The 4,438-nt window shown below is 38.3% G+C and overlaps 1 long non-coding RNA gene across 1 annotated transcript; it reads right to left on the reverse strand.

The window, feature by feature from the left end:
* Positions 1–1,610: 1,610 nt before the first annotated feature.
* LOC133449605 (uncharacterized) lies at positions 1,611–3,964 on the reverse strand. Its single transcript, XR_009783052.1, has 4 exons — positions 3,804–3,964; positions 2,935–3,060; positions 2,344–2,447; positions 1,611–1,818 (listed from the first exon to the last, which is right to left on the reverse strand). It is a non-coding gene; the product is annotated as an uncharacterized LOC133449605 (long non-coding RNA).
* Positions 3,965–4,438: the final 474 nt, after the last annotated feature.

Consider the following 4,438-nt stretch of genomic DNA (forward strand, 5'->3'; position numbering starts at 1 on the left):
CCGTTTGTAACAAAGCGAACCGCGTGAAAATCGGTTGAAAATCAAGTGAGTTATAGTTATTTTACTTATGCAGACACCTCCTTCCACAATAGAAGTGAACGCTCTAGAGTTAAAGCGATACCGATCCAAGATGGCGGCCACGCCCGACGTTCTCAGGCAGTCAATGCGGCGCCTCGACCAAGATGGCGGCCGCGCTGAACATCAGCCCCTCCCCCCGCGGGAGCTGCGCGCGCAAACTCCACTCAAATTCAAAAGTTATGGCAGAAAATCGGGACAACCAATCAGAAGAAGGGGAAAGAGAAAAGAAATGTGCGTCGTCACAGGACAGAGACGAACATTTTGATGTAAAAAAAACACAAAAATTGCTGACAAAAATTTTGGCATATCAAGCCAGGCTTGAACTCTCGACCTCTGGCAGCAAAGACCGCAATAATCTGGCTGAGCTAAGTCTCAGCTATTCCTTTTATTTGACCTACTGGCTTCCCAGTGCGCAAAAAGACGTCTAAACAACGTCTTTTTAAGGTCGCAGTTTGACGTCCCAGGAGGGTACAGGAATGTAACGCCAGATGACGTCTTTTTTTTACGTTCTTTTGACGTCGGGTATCAACGTCGCCAGGACCTCCAGATAAGGGCCAATTCTAGTCCAAAACAGGTCATTAGGGACGTCTTCCTAACGTCTTTTTCGACATTGGAATGGACGTCTTTTTTTTTAACGTTCTTTTGACGTCGGGTATCAACGTCACCAGGACCTCCAAAACAGGTCATTAGGGACGTCTTCCTAACGTCTTTTTTCGACATTGGAATGGACCCCCCCTCCTTACCTCAGTAGTGCAGCCATTAAAGGACTACTCTAACAGAACCATAATTTGCCCATTATCTACTCTGCCTCATGACTATGGATACCCTAAAACACTTTTTTAACTTCAAAAAAACAATTTCAGATTCCAGAGACAGCAGCTGTTTAGATATGGCAACTAGCTACAAATGGTTTCCATAACACCATTGTATGAAAATCAGCTGCTGTTCCCTGAATCTGAAATTGTGTTTAGAAATTTCAAAGTGTTTCAGGGCATTCATAGACATGGTGAGTAGATAATGGGCAAATTATGGTTCTACATTTGAGGAATCCTTTTAATGTATTCTACCCAAAACTCCATTTGCTAAAGGAGATCACCATAGACAAACAGGTCACCTCTTACCCATAGGCTGGTTAAATTAAGATTGTCGATTTTCAAAGCAAAGAGTTAAACACAGTTTAACACCCAGCAATGGTGGCATTTTAAGAGAGTTCTTGAAAAGTAAGACTTGAACAGTAAACAAAGCCGATCTTCAGACAAATGCGACAATCTCACCCATACCAGACTGAAGTTCCTTGATGCTCCATGTATGCAAACAATACAAAATAGCATTTCATGACAATTATTTTGACTGCATTTTCAAAAGAAATCACAATTCAGTATAATCAAAATTCACTGCTTTTTAGAGAGCAATAAAATAGGAACATTTTTTTTCCATTTTTAAAACAGAGCATGCAATACAAAGTAAAATTCAAATAGTAACTGTCACAGCCTGGCTCATACAGCCATGACAAGGAGGGAGACACACCATGATAAGGAATAAAAAAATATGTTTATTAATAAGAAACGACAACTTAAATAATTCCAACAAAAGATTACAAAACATGGGATGTGGATGTCAGTAAAGTAAGCATGAGGTGCATGTTGTGTGAGTGGAGAATGTAGATGTGTGTTGTAGGATGCAAAACGAAACAACAGGATAAAAAAGGAAACTAAGGCTGCCACATCACCGACCAGGTGCCTGCAAGTGAAGGAAGAGAGAGAGAGAGCATGAATAACCGGCGTTCTACTGAACATTCAGTAGAATTTTTTTTCCAAAGCATTACAATAATAAATATATTCAAAACTTTCCCATTTTAAATGGAGAACACAAATAAAAAATGGTAACAATCAGTAAAATCAAGATGTTACATAGTTTTAGTAACATTTATCATTCCAACACAATAAAAACACAAAAAAGCAACACTACAACCCTGTAACAGCTAAGGACTCAATAGAAATGATCCTCAAATACAAAAGCTCTCTGTTTATATATACATAGCATGCAGGACAGGCGAGGATGACTCCTTTCCAAACTGTATGGCAATGGGCTGCCGGATGTACTGTAAACATACACCTGTGTGTGTGTATGTGTGTGTGTGTGTGTGTGTGTGTGTGTGTGTGTGTGTGTGTGTGTGTGTGTGTGTGTGTGTGTGTGTGTGAGAGAGAGAGAGAGTGTGAGAGCGCAGTCCTCAGTGCAGAATTTGCTGTCAGGATCTAGGATAACCTCGCCTCACTGCTGACGTCTCTGTGGTGCATGCTTCAGATGGCCAGCGCTGGTTTGCTTGATGAGGTCTTCTGTTGCCGCCTTGTCGAACCTCATACCTCCTTCTGCAAGAGTAGAAGACAGTGACATTAAGAAATCTGCCATCAAATGAAAGGGTCGACATTATAGCTAAAAAGTCCTTAGAGCAGGAAAGTGTAAAAAGAGTCAGTCAGCATGGGAGAATGCCATCAAAGGGTAGAAATCCATTTCTCTTTACAACTGAATGTTAGGTCAGTTCCATTCAGCTCTTCTTCCAGAAAAGACTTAGTGAAGTTCTGCAGAATGAGGTTGGGTCATTGTGGGCTCAATCATTATTTACACATAGTGGGAAAACATCCGACTGGGTTACAGTATGTGGATGTGGGGATCCTTTTGAATAAATTTGGGATCATTTCTTTTTGTTTATTTTCTTGTTTTGGCCCTAAAGGAGAACCATCAGCTATAGTGGCTAAGGAAGTGATTCGTTTCTTGCATGAAACTGGACTGTACGGTCGGATCAAAAGATGCTTCAACCCTATTGACTAGACACATTTGCAGATTTGCAAAACTCACCATGCGTTCAAAGTTACTGTTGTCAATGAGATGCATTTCCTCCTCGTCAAACTGCTCCATGGTCTCCATCCTGACGATGTTACCGACGTGTGCAGATGTTTGTGGAGAATCTTTTTTTCGGACACACTGAAACAATCCCAAGATTATTACGATTAGAAACAATCGCAAGATTATTGAGATTTGAATACGACTCAAAAAGGAAAGATAATTAAATGTTAACCCATTGATGCCTGGTACATGCCATGGAAAAAGGAAAAGACTGTTAGTAATACGTAATTATTTACAAATACCCATGCAAAACAGAAACATCATAAAAAATGACACAGTAATGCTTAGATGAATTATCTTTTTAACTGTACAGTTCTCTTTTTTTCTCAAGGTAAGTATTTTCATACATTTTTCACACATTTAATAAACCATGAATTATGGTATTTATTTATCCGTTTACCAGATGAAATAAAATGAATTTCAACACTCTTTTTAACCATTGCACACGTTATGTATGAAATGAACTGAAAATAACAAAATGCACCTTTAACACACATTAAAATAATACATTCAAGACTTCAGAGTATCTGCCTTGTTAAGAATTAACTTCTTTAGCAGGCTTTAACACACACCTCATAACAGTGCATCTCAGAATAAAACAGAAAATACACACACAGAGCAGCAAAATAAATAGCTAATAGATAATCCGAGCAAAATAATAGCTTTAGCTCTTAACACACACAGTGAAAAGTAGCCGTAAGTAAAATTTCGTAAAAAAAGTTTTTTACAAGTTCACCGGCATTTCATGCACACATGCACCATGTGGCTACTGCTGTTAGCATTCGCTAGCTAGCGCGAGCTAGCTCGCTCAGGTAACTCACCAGTCTCTGCCGAAAACAACTCACAGGTCTTCAAACACTTCTCCGCTTCCAGTAGGTATAGTTTCCAGAGTTTTTCTTTGCTCCTAAGTGAGTTAACAACCGCTATTGTGACTTTCTTCTATATTTCGCATCTGCTCGTCATTGCTGCATGTCTGGGCGCATTCTCTGGCTCTCGCTCTAACTCTCGCGAGACCAGGTGGAACTCTCGCGAGAATAGGGTGGAATTACCATGAGAGCTACTTTCTCTCACAAATAATATTAAAATTGGGTGTGTGCAAAATAAATATAATTACAGATTAATAACCAAATGAGAGTTAATAAATAAAATAAACATTTTCAAAGAAACAATAATATTACCAGTCCCAATTTTCTACATATACATATATATATATATATATACATATATATATATATATATATATATATATATATATATATATATATATATATATATATATATATATATATATATATATATATATATATATATATTCAACTATCGACTGGGTTACATAAACAATACAAGATATATTCTTCTTTAATCAAATACATTTCTTGCACCTGTTTTAGACGTCTGCATGACGTCACAAAAAATTACCCAACCAGAGGTCAGATATTGAACTGCATATTGACGT

Source organism: Cololabis saira, chromosome 8 (assembly GCF_033807715.1).
Source record: "Cololabis saira isolate AMF1-May2022 chromosome 8, fColSai1.1, whole genome shotgun sequence".
Lineage (NCBI taxonomy): Eukaryota > Metazoa > Chordata > Actinopteri > Beloniformes > Belonidae > Cololabis > Cololabis saira.